General features: G+C 49.9%; 1 long non-coding RNA gene across 1 annotated transcript; it reads right to left on the reverse strand.

Moving 5' to 3' along the window:
* Nucleotides 1-7,026, reverse strand: LOC137661474 (uncharacterized). Its single transcript, XR_011047866.1, has 3 exons — nt 6,918-7,026; nt 1,584-1,729; nt 1-315 (listed from the first exon to the last, which is right to left on the reverse strand). It is a non-coding gene; the product is annotated as an uncharacterized lncRNA (long non-coding RNA).
* Nucleotides 7,027-12,869: the final 5,843 nt, after the last annotated feature.

Consider the following 12,869-nt stretch of genomic DNA (forward strand, 5'->3'; position numbering starts at 1 on the left):
ATGTGTTGATTGGTCACTGCTCTGCCACTGGTCCTTCCTTAATTGGCTCCATCAGTTCTTGTTTCTTCTCCTCTGTGTTCGGCTCCCACCGGCTACTCCCTCAATTCTTGTTTGCTCAGCTGCTGTTTTTCCTCATCTCTCGAAGGTCGGCTTGTTGACACTAGCTACATGAATCTTCTCACGCAGCTAGGCCTTCACTCCATACTCTCATACTTCTGGCTCATTACATGACCATTCTGCTCCAAAAACCCCTCTACAATTCCCCCTTTCTTTTCTTGAGCCAGAAAGGCCGTGTTTATTGTCCGCTGCAGGGCCCTTTGCAAGCAGGAGAATAAACACGGTAATACAAGGATGATAATACAAATCACAAACAATCCCATCAATAGCATTTTAATCAATCCGACCAGCCACCCTCCAATTCCCAAATTACCCAACCAGTCATCCAGGAACCCATGCTGTTCCCGTATTTTCTGTGTGGCATCCATGAGCTCTTTGATCTACTTATGAATTGACCTGGAATGATCGTTCAGATCCATGCAACACATCCCATCAAACTCCTGACATCCGTGACCATGCACTAATAATAAAAAATCTATAGCAGCTCTATTTTGTAAGGTAACATGTCAGATACTATCTACATCATTGGCTAATGTTCCTAAAATTCTAGAAGTTTGATCAGCTCTTTTTGCAACCCAGCAAGCTAAATTTCGCAATTGTGTTAGTCCTTGTGCAGCAGCAACACCCGGTGCAAAAATAGAAGAAAGAACTACTTTGGTCCTAGACCATAGTTCTACCTCATCTTTACATTCTTTCCCTAAGGTAGTGACACTTCTTTTAATCTTGTGTAGGTTAGTGTGGTTTAATATGACCTTTCGTGTAGGCATTAGTAAGCTTAATTTACCTATGGTACACGGACCTCCCAGTTTTTTACTGGGCAGCCCTGGCCAAGCCCTATCTCCACAAATTAGGAATAAACCTTCTGGTAATTTTCTAGGCATGGCCAAATCCGGTGCTGGCTCTGTTCGACTGCGCCCTACGTTTGCACACCAGATAGATTCATTTTGCCACAATGGATTACTGGGTGTGACATTTTGTAATCTCTTTATGTCGTTCTGATAAATGTTTGATCCCTCTGTGTAATTGAAAAACACACAGGATTCTGCCTCTAAAGTTCCTAGGTTGTCAAGTTCTTGGGGCTCTAAGGGACTGACAGGCAAGCTATCGTCCCATAAATCCCAACGTTCGCCACATTTCATTGCATTCTCACAGAGGCTCTGTTTCAGCACAGTCAACCCTGCCACTATCTCCTTACTTTCAGATCTGTTTAAGGGGACCCCCACTAGAAATGTATGAAAGGGTTGTTCAGGCTGAGCTAAGGAGGCACAAAACTGCGTCTGGTTCAAGCTCCGCATCAGAGTCACCCAAACGTTGTGACTCCCCTTCCATGGTGTAGGTGGAAGGACTATCGGTTGATGACCTTTTGTCAGGTCCAGGATCCAAAGCAGGCTTAACACAGAAAAAACAACCCCTTGCTTCATCATGACTGCGCCTTTTGCTCCCTTTTCTATACCTCCCACGCAAACCTTTTTTCACACTTCCCGCAGTCAGGGCACTGGATCTCTCGAGAGGTCAGTGTTCCGAGGCAGATCCTGAGTTGGCTCCTGTAGTTCAGGTTGTTTTTGTAGCCACGGCTTCACCCACTTAGCTGGTACCCATTTGGCTCCTGTATCTGTAACGACACATGCATACCCTCGACCCAACGTTATTAATTTCATTGGACCTTCCCACACACCAGTCACCCCATTTTTTACCATCACTTTGGCTTGTTCCTGTTCTTTCTGAAAAGCCTCCATACCTCCCTTTAACCCTGCACCATGTTTTACTGCTGGAGGTACAGAGTAGTCCTGTGGCAAGCGTAAAAAGTTTAGTACATAAAGCGCTTTACACAACCTGTCAGGAGGAGATAGCCCTGGCTCTCCCCCTTTTTGTTTTTGTAAAAGGTGTTTCAGAGTTTGATTCATGCGCTCCACAATAGCTTGTCCCGTTGGTGAATGTGGGACACCTGTTATATGTGTTATACCCCACAGTTGGAAAAAGTCCTGTGTGGCACGTGCCACATAGCCTGGGCCATTGTCCGTTTTAATCGTCTGTGGAATGCCCAGGGCTGCAATAGCAGAACGCATGTGTCGTTGAACGTGTTTGCTGGATTCGCCTGTTTGTGCTGTAGCCCAGGTAGCAAGGGAGAAACAGTCAACACTCACGTGGACATATTTCAGCCGTCCAAATTCGGGGATGTGTGTTACATCCATTTGCCATATCTCCAACGGTCCAGTACCGCGGGGGTTGACACCAGGTACTAAACCACCCCCAAGATGTTGACAGTCTGGACAGGACTGGACTATCCCACGTGCATCTGCACTGCGTAGCCCAAACTGACGCCGCAATACCTTAGCAGATTGATGGAAAAAGGCATGGGATCGTTGTGCTTGAGCGAAGCGATCAATTGAAGGCGCAGCCCAGGCAGGTGCGACAAGTTTGTCTGCCCGAGCATTGCCTTCAGCTAAGCCTTCCAGGAGTCCTGTGTGACTACGGATATGTGTGATGAAATATGGATGCAGTCGCTCTGTCAGCAAAAGCCATAATTCATGAAAAAGTTGGTATAGTTGTTCATTAGCTATCTCTCTGAGCAGAGCACGCTCCATCCTCTGGACAATCCCTACGACATATAAAGAGTCACATACCACATTAACAGGTGCTGTGTTCCATCGCCTGAAGACCTCCACTACAGCTCGCAATTCTAATTGTTGTGTAGACCCTTGAATGTCAGATAAAATTACATCATGCCACTTCCCATTGTCTAGCCATGTTAGTGCTGCTTTTTGAGCTTTGCCTCCAGCATCTGTAAAAACGGTGACACCACTGACCGGACGTTCTGACCTTTTTGGTAATTCTTCCCATTGACCCAATTGCAGCACAGAGAAGTATTTGTGAGGGGGTAGACGTACCTTCAACTCGCCCCTATAATCCAATAACGCAACTTGTAATGGTATGGAATTTTGTAATGCCCATTGTAGATACTCTGCAACCAGTGGAATAACCAAAAAAGCAGGTTCGACGCCTGCTATCTCTACAACCCTCTGCCTTCCTTTCATTACAAGTTGTGCTATGGCCTCTACTTTCGTAGTGATGGTACGTTTTGGTTGCATAGGCAAAAAGATCCATTCCAGCACATGCAGAGGATCCTTGTCAGTCACCCACTGCATAATTAATGCCAGGGGGTGGCGATCGTGATTGATAACCAATACTCCAATACTGTAATCTGGGTCCCAACGGTGAGTGTATGCCATAGCTATTTTGGTACTCAGGTGTTTCAATGCCTGCTCAGCTTCCTGTGTCAATGTGCGGGGGGCATCTGCACCGCCTCCTCCCTTTAGCAATTGCATCAAAGGTGCCAATTCAGCATTGGTGAGACCACACAGGGTTCACACCCAATTGAGGTCTTCCAACAGTTTTTGTACATCATTTAAAGTACTGATATTCACACGAATTTCTAGTTTTTGGGGTCTAACAGTTGTTTTGGTAATTTCCCACCCAAGGTACTTCCAGTTTTCCTCCTGTTGTACCTTTTCTGGGGCTATTTGCAATCCACCTTTTGCTAGTTCAGTCTGCAGTGTATTAATCAATTGTTTTTTATCCAATTGTTTCCCTGCTATTAGAATGTCATCCATATAATGGTATATAATCAAATTTGGAAAATTCCTTCGCACAGGAGCAAGTGCCCAGGCCACATACATTTGACACATTGTCGGTGAATTTTTCATTCCCTGTGGTAACACAACCCAATGATAGCGTTTCATAGGTGCAGCTTTGTTCACTGATGGCACCGAAAAAGCAAATTTCTGATAGTCATCAGGGTGCAAAGGGATGGTGAAGAAACAATCTTTTAAGTCAATGATTAAAATGTCCCAATCTTTAGGGATCATATTGGGGGATGGGAGCCCTGGTTGTAGGGTTCCCATATCATCCATGACCTCATTGATTTTTCAAAGGTCATGTAACAAACGCCATTTGCCACTTTTTTTCAGAATAGTAAATATTGGGGTGTTCCATGGGCTTGTTGTGGGCTCAATATGACCTTTTTCCAGTTGCTCCTGTACCAAGCTTTCAAGGTGGGCGATTTTTTTCTGCAGACAGCGGCCATTGATCAACCCAAACTGGGGTTTCTGTTTTCCAGGTTAGTTTTAGGATTGGTCGCCCTTCATCAATGGCCGCCTCTAAAAACCCTCACTGTTAGTTACCAAACGTGCCCCTAATTGACTTAATGCATCTCTCCCCAGTAAACAAATGGGGACAGGCATCACATATGGTCTTACTGTACAGGTACTCCCATCCTGCAATTTGCAACAAATCACATTTGTACTGATTTTAGTGGTCTGTATTCCCCCGACCCCCAAAATGGGCGTAGGGGGGATCTCCAATGGCCACGAATGGGGCCACGCTGCTTGACTGATTATTGTAACGTCTGCTCCAGTATCAATCAGCACACTGACCACGCAAGTTTTCCCACCAGGTTCTTTTAGTGTTACCCGTTCTGTTGGTTTTGCCTTGCTGATATCCATTGCCAGATAAATGTCAGCCTGGCCTGTTGATCCAAAACCCCCAGCCCCTCTTATCTGATTCCCAGCTGTGGGCACAGCTGATTTAAAGGGGACCAGTTGTCCAATTTTTTCTCCTTTGGGTATATGAATTGGTGGCAGGGGGGTCCATACCATAATAGATATGACCTTTGTAAAATCGGCATCAATTATACCGGGTAAAACGAAAAGACCTTTTCGGGTTGTAGAGGATCGCCCGATAAGTAAGGCACTCAACCCGTGACCCAGTGGGCCTTTCATATCGGTGGGTATACATTGTACTTGCGGGTCTATCAGTCACCTCTACTGCTGTGGCAATGTCCACCCCAGCACTCCCTCTTGTGGCGGCGCCGACGCCATCCAGGCAGCCCGGGTGGAAGACCTGTTTTGTGTCATCGCGCTGGGTCTCCTCGCGCTCGCCCACCCGTTTCCCAGCCGAGTTCCCTGCTTAGTGAATCTAGATCGGCATTCATCTGCACGGTGACCGTATTTCCGGCAGCGATTGCAGGCCCCTGCAGACTCGTGACTTTTTACTCGGCATTGAGCCTTAAGGTGTCCCGGTTTGCCACAGTTGTAACATTTTGGTCCCTGATCGCCTCTCCCTGATCGTACTAGAGGTTTTACCGCAGCTGCAAACGCTGACGCCATGTATCCTGCTGTTTCTTCCGTTGTTCCTACGCGCTCACACGCATCCATCATTTCTGCCAGGCTAGAATTTTTGGGTAATGTCTGTAAAATGCGCTTACAAGTAGGATTAGCATTGTCGACTGCCAACGACATTAGCAACGCCTCTCGAGCTACATCGGTCAGCGATGCCCTTTCCAATGCTTCACGCAATCTTTCTAAAAATGTCATATAAGGCTCAGATGGACCTTGCCTTATTTTTGTATAGGCAGGAATTACTTTCCCATCTTCTGGGAGGGTTTTAAAAGCCTCTCGGGCTAAGGTGGCAGTAAGTGCCAAGGCTTCTGGTCTAAGTCGTGCCTGTCGTTGTGGATCACTAAACTGCCCTTCTCCCACCAGTTGGTCAAATGTTATCCCTAAAAGAGGATCATTATCTCCCCTCCCCAGGTTTTCCACCGCTGCAGCCTGTGCTGCGTCATGCCACCTCGTCCGCCACAAGAGTTCCTGCATCGGGGTTAAAATCATCGCCATCAATTGCTTAAAATCAAAAGGTGTTAAAAGCGTAGACATAAAGATACTATTTATAAATGCTTGAGTATAAGGTGCGTGCAACCCATTTTGTTGTACCGCTTTCCGTGCCTCCTTAACAATCTCCCACTGTAATCCTACCCAGCGCGGTGGTTCTCTCCGATTTCCCAAAATAACTGGGAAAGCTGTGGGCAGAATCTCCCCCTCCACTAGCGCATTCTGTATAACTCCTCGCCACCGTAATCGCGGATCGTCTCCTCCCCCGTCCCCCATGACAGAGTGCATACCAGCATTCCCATCCATGTTTCTCATGCGGCTAGTCCCAGCCGCCTCAGCACCCCCCCCGGCCCCCCTGGCCCCCCCGCGTAGGCGTTCCCTTTCTTCTTCTCTCCTCTGCTCCTCCTTATGTTGTCGCTCAGTTAAGGTCATCTGTCTTTCCAGGTCTTGTAATTTTGCTAACAATTTTTCCGCCCAAGCCACCGGATCCTTAAATTTCCCTGGACCGCCAGCAGGCGATGGCGGAGACGACGGGGGCAGAGGGGGATATTCGTATTCGGCGCGATTTGCGAGATTGGCGGCTCGCGGAAGCTTGAAGGGTCGGGGGGTGGGCTCGGCCTGATGCTCATCAACCTCCATTTCCTCCGGTTTAGGGGGCTCCCCTGTTGGTTTAGGGGGTATTTCAATTTTCTCCTGCTCTTCTGGTGGTGCGGAGGGGTTTGAAAAAACCGGTATTGGCGGCTGACCAAAAACACGAAGACCTCTCGCCCCAGGGTTAACCTCTGTTGGACGCAGAGCCGTAAAAGTCCCTGCTGCAACAGCCCTCTCTGCTTTCATTTCTTGAAGAGCAGTAAGAACAGCCCTCCATGCAGTTGCCAGTTCTATTGCCTCCTTTTCCCCACTGCTTATCGCGTCCCATAAACCCTTTCCAATATCTTCCCAAGTGTCCACCTTAAAAGCGCTCTGGGGGTCCGAAGGGAACCCATGCTCTCAACACCAAACTAACAGTCTCCGGAGCAAATGCTCATCATATTTCACTCCTCTCTTAGAGAGGATATGTAGGAGAAGCCTTACTATCGCACTTTCTTCTTTAGAAATATTTTGGCCCATCTCCTTTTTCCCCCGGCTGCTCACCTCACTAAGTGTCCCGTTGCAACGTTCTTTTCTTTTCTTGCGAGTCGTCCTCCGTCTCGCCCCGGTCTTCAGACCTGCTGAGCCGTACTCCAGCCGGTGTACCTCCTTCTGGGCTATTCCCCGAACTTGCCGTCGATCAGCGTCTCATCAGGGTCACCATCTGAGGAGAAGGAACACGCCTCCACAAAATCCAATGTGAATCAAAGTGAAGACGTTTATTAAGCATAAGCTGTCCCTTTTATACATTTTGTACTTTCCCTGGCTGTAAGCATGTGCATTGCTATTCGTTAATATTACTAAACATACTCTTCTTTGATGTGTTGATTGGTCACTGCTCTGCCACTGGTCCTTCCTTAATTGGCTCCATCAGTTCTTGTTTCTTCTCCTCTGTGTTCGGCTCCCACCGGCTACTCCCTCAATTCTTGTTTGCTCAGCTGCTGTTTTTCCTCATCTCTCGAAGGTCGGCTTGTTGACACTAGCTACATGAATCTTCTCACGCAGCTAGGCCTTCACTCCATACTCTCATACTTCTGGCTCATTACATGACCATTCTGCTCCAAAAACCCCTCTACAGCAGTCCACCGGAGAAGTGACATTATCCTCTCTGATGTGCATATGTGCTCACACAGTAGGGGCCCATCTTACCTCCCTGGACAGGGAGGGCTCATGTGTGCTCATTCTCCCTCAGGCTGCAAGGAGAAGGAAGAGTTTCCTGGTCTCCTGCTGGGCAATGTTCTGGGCCCATGAGCATTACGCAGGATCACAGAGCTTGGAAGGCACCTCTGGAGATCATCTAGTCCAACCCACCCTGTTCAAGGAGGGTCAGCTAGAGCAGGCTGGCCAGGGCCATGTCAAGTCAAGTTATGAGTATCTCCAAGAATGGAGACTCCACAACTTCTCTGGCCAACTTACTCCAGTCTTTGACCACCTTCACAGCTGGGGAGGGAAAAAAAAAAAGTATTTTCTTGTGTTCAGATGGAATTTAATGTGTTTCAATTTGTAGCCATTGCCTTTCACCCTGTTGCTTGGCACAATGAGAAGGCTCTGGCTCCCTCTTCTTCATTCCCTCCCATCAGGTATTTATCCATATGGATGAGATCTCCCTGAGCCTTCTTTTCTCTAGGCTGAACAGTCACAGGTCTCAGCCTCTCCTCTTTATGAAAGATGCTCCAAACCCTTAATAATCTTCATGGCCCTTCACTGGACTCACTCTAGTAAATCCATGTCTCTCTTGTACTGAGGAGCCCAGGACTTGACCCACTATCCAGATGCAGCCTCGCCAGGGCTGAGTAGAAGGGAAGGATCACCTCCCTCAACCTGTTGGCAATGCTCTTCCCCGTGCAGGCCAGGAAGCTGTTGACCTTTGCTGCAAGGGCACACTGCTGGCTCATGGCCATCTTGGTGTCCACAACCCCAGGGCCTTTTCTGCAAAGCTGCTTTCCAGACAGTCGGCCACCAGCGTGTACTGGTGCCTGGGGTTATTCCTTCCTAAGGGCAGGAGCTTGCACTTCCCTTTGCTGAACTTCATGAGGTTCCTGTTTTGCCATTTCTCCAGCCAGCTGAGGACACTCTGAATGGCAGCAGAACCCTCTTGTGTATCAGCCACTCCTCTCCATTTTTGCTATGTGCAAACTTGTTCAAGGTGCACTCTCCACCATTGACCAGTTCATTAATGAAGAGGTTAAACAGTATTTGCTCCGATATCAACCGCAGGGGTACATCTTTAGTGACTGGCCTTCAGTTGGACTTCATGCTGCTGAGCGCAACCCCTTGGCTGACAGCGGCGGCACCAGCGAAAGCGGCGGCAGCGACTTGAGGTTAGCGCGGGGGCGAGGGCGACATCGGGCTTAACCAGGCGGTTTTTGTACTCTGGGCCCCCCCCTGAGCCCCCCGCGAGCATCAGCCCCGAGCTGCTTCCCCCCCACCCCGGACCCGGACCTGGAGGTTCCCGGCAACGAATCAGGAGAGGAGGGGGCGTAGCCAGAGGCACCGCGGAGGCACCGCGGGCGATTTAAACGATTTAAACGCACCACCCCCTGTGATCGGGTGATAAAAAGTCTCCTGGAGGAGAGGGACTAGTCCCTGCCCAGAAGGGAGAGGGAGACTCAGCTGTGACTGGGTGTGTCCCAGGGCAGGAGAGGCTGCAGCAGTTTGCAGCTCGTTGGGGAGGGCTCTGACTCCCTCCCAGTGCACAAGGCGAGGAAGGTGCCAAGGAGCTGTGAACCAGGGGGGTCACCAACAGGTATTTCCCAGCTCAGTGAAAGAACAATGGTATCTACCCGGCGGAAGAAGACCAAAATGGATGTGGGAACCCAGACAGAGCTCCCACGGAAGGAGGCGATGGTGCAGGTTGCAGGCTGCAGGGAATGCTACAGCGTCTCTGTGGTGTCAGGGGGCTGTGTGAGCTGTGAGCAAGTAGATGATCTGCTCGGCCGAGCGGCACAGCTGCAAAGCCAGGTTGAAAGGCTTCAAGCCAAAGTAGAAAGGCTTAGGAGCATTCGGGAGGCTGAAATGGAGATAGACTGGTGGAGCCAGGCTCTGCCCTCCCTGCAACAAAAATGGGAGCACCTGCCGGAGAGCTCCCAGGATCGAGGGACCCCTGTACTCTGCCCCTCTCAGGTGGAAAACGATAACCTAGAGGAGAGGAGTGAGTGGAGGCAAGTCTATGGCTGTGGCAAAAGGCGAGTGCCCTCCTTGCCTACCTTGCCTCCACACAGGTGCCTCTGAGCAATAGATATGAAGCCCTAGTGGAATACAGCCGGTCCAATGGGGATGTGGTGGAGAGGCAACCTATATCAGAGGTCCCACCACAGTCAGAAAAACCTGACAGGCGTATAGCTACCTCCTCCACAAGGAAGAAGAGAAGAGTTTTAGTGGTTGGAGACTCCTTCCTAAAGGGATCTGAGGGCCCAATATGCAGAGCTGACCCCCATCACAGGGAGGTCTGCAGCCTGCCTGGAGCCCGAATCAGGGATATCACCAGGAAACTCCCCAACCTGGTGAAGGCCACAGACTACTACCCCCTGCTGATCTTCCAGACAGGTGGGGAAGAAGCTGCATCCCGTAGTCTGAGGGGGATGAAGAAAGACTACAAGGCCCTAGGACGGTTGGTGAAAGAGTCTGGGGCACAAGTTGTTTTCTCCTCCCTCCTTCCATTTTCAGGTGATGACGTGGGATGAATAGTAGGATTCTCTCTATTAATGCCTGGCTACGAGACTGGTGCTACAGGCAGGGCTTTGGGTTCTTTGATAATGGCTGGTTTTATAAGACACCAGGCGTGACTGTAATACATGGGAAAGGTTTATGTCGTAGGGGCAAAAGGGTTCTGGGACAGGAATTAGCAGGGCTCATTCGGAGAGCTTTAAACTAGATTCGAAGGGGGATGGGGTAGTAGCTGGGCTTGCACCACTGGGGCAACGCTCTAGTGTTGAGGTAGACCAGGAGGCCTCCCATCCCCCTGGGGTGAAATGGGTGTGCTCAGCTCGCTCCCTGAAATGCCTGTACACCAATGCACGCAGCATGGGGAATAAACAGGAGGAGTTAGAAATACGTGTTCGGTCGGGGGGCTATGATTTAGTGGCAATTACAGAGACTTGGTGGGATGCCTCGCATGACTGGAATGTGGTCATGGATGGCTATGTCTTGTTCAGGAAAGACAGGCCGCTAAGGAGAGGTGGTGGAGTTGCTCTTTATGTGAGTGAGCAGCTAGAATGTATTGAGTTCTGTCCAGGGGCGGATCAGGAGCGAGTTGAGAGTTTGTGGGTGCGAATTAAGGGGCAGGCTGGCAGGGGTGATACTGTTGTGGGTGTCTATTACAGGCCACCGGATCAGGATGAGGAGGGTGATGAGGCCTTCTACAGGCAGCTGAGAGCAGTCTCTCAATTACAGGGCCTGGTTGTTGTGGGGGATTTCAACTACCCTGATATTTGCTGGGAGGCCTACTCAGCCAGCCATCCTCAGTCCAGGAGGTTCCTCCAGTGCGTTGATGATAACTTTCTGATGCAAATGGTGGATGAGCCAACTAGGAGAGGAGCGCTGCTGGATCTTATCCTCACTAACAAGGAGGGTCTGGTTGAAGAGGTGAAGGTTGAGGGCAGCCTTGGTTGTAGTGGCCATGGGATGGTAGAGTTCAGGATCTCATGTGGCAGGAACAGAATAGCTAGCAGAATCGCAACCCTGAACTTCAGGAGGGCCAACTTTGGCCTTTTCAAGCAATTGCTAGGGGAAATCCCATGGGACAGGGTACTAGAAGGTAAGGGGGCCCAAGATAGTTGGTTAGCATTCAAGGACTGCTTCTTCCGAGCTCAAGATCAGAGCATCCCAACAAGTAGGAAGTCAAGGAAGGGTTCCAGGAGACCTGCATGGTTGAACAGGGAACTGCTGGGCAAACTCAAGTGGAAGAAGAGGGTGTACAGATCATGGAAGGAGGGGCTGGCCACTTGGGAGGAATATAAGTCTGTTGTCAGAGGATGTAGGGAGGCAATTAGGAAAGCTAAGGCCTCCTTGGAATTAAACCTTGCAAGAGAGGTCAAGGACAACAGAAAGGGCTTCTTCAAATACATTGCAGGTAAAGCCAACACTAGAGGCAATGTAGGCCCACTGATGAATGAGGTGGGGGCCCTGAAGACAGAGGATAAAAAGAAGGTGGAGTTACTGAATGCCTTCTTTGCCTCTGTCTATACTGCTGGAGGCTGTCCTGAGGAGCCCCGGACCCCTGCGGCCTCAGAAGAAGTCAGGATAGAGGAGGAATCTGTCTTGGTAGATGAGGGCTGGGTCAGGGACCAATTAAGCAACCTGGATGTCCATAAATCCATGGGCCCTGATGGGATGCACCCGCGGGTGCTGAGGGAGCTGGCGGAAGTCATTGCTAGGCCACTCTCCATCATCTTTGCTAAGTCGTGGGCAACGGGAGAGGTGCCTGAGGACTGGAGGAAAGCGAATGTCACTCCAGTCTTCAAAAAGGGCAAGAAGGAGGACCCGGGTAACTATAGACCGCTCAGCCTCACCTCCATCCCCGGAAAGGTGATGGAGCAACTTGTTCTTGGTGCTGTCTCTAGGCACATCAAGGATAGGGGGATCATTAGGGGCAGTCAACATGGCTTCACCAAGGGGAAGTCATGCTCAACCAACTTGATAGCCTTTTATGAGGATGTTACCCGGTGGATAGATGATGGTAAAGCTGTGGTTGTGGTCTATCTTGATTTCAGTAAAGCGTTTGACACGGTCTCCCACAGCATCCTCGCAGCTAAACTGAGGAAGTGTGGTCTGGATGATCGGGTAGTGAGGTGGATTGTGAACTGGCTGAAGGAAAGAAGCCAGAGAGTGGTGGTCAATGGGACAGAGTCCAGTTGGAGGTCCGTGTCTAGCGGAGTCCCGTAAGGGTCGGTACTGGGACCAGTTCTATTCAATATATTCATTAATGACTTGGATGAGGGATTAGAGTGCACTGTCAACAAGTTCACTGATGACACAAAACTGGGAGGAGTGGCTGACACGCCGGAAGGCTGCGCAGCCATTCAGAGGGACCTAGACAGGCTGGAGAGTTGGGCGGGGAGAAATTTAATGAAATATAACAAGGGCAAGTGTAGAGTCCTGCATCTGGGCAAGAACAATCCCATGTACCAGTACAAGTTGGGGGCAGACCTGTTGGAAAGCAGCGTAGGGGAAAGGGACCTGGGGGTCCTAGTGGACAGCAGGATGACCATGAGCCAGCAATGTGCCCTTGTGGCCAAGAAGGCCAATGGCATCCTGGGGTTTATTAGAAGGGGTGTGGTCAGCAGGTCGAGAGAGGTTCTCCTCCCCCTCTACTCTGCCCTGGTGAGACCGCATCTGGAATATTGTGTCCAGTTCTGGGCCCCTCAGTTCAAGAAGGACAGGGAACTGCTAGAGAGAGTCCAGTGCAGAGCCACGAAGATGATTAAGGGAGTGGAATATCTCCCTTCTGAGGAGAGG

This window comes from Nyctibius grandis, chromosome 3 (genome assembly GCF_013368605.1).
Source record: "Nyctibius grandis isolate bNycGra1 chromosome 3, bNycGra1.pri, whole genome shotgun sequence".
Lineage (NCBI taxonomy): Eukaryota > Metazoa > Chordata > Aves > Nyctibiiformes > Nyctibiidae > Nyctibius > Nyctibius grandis.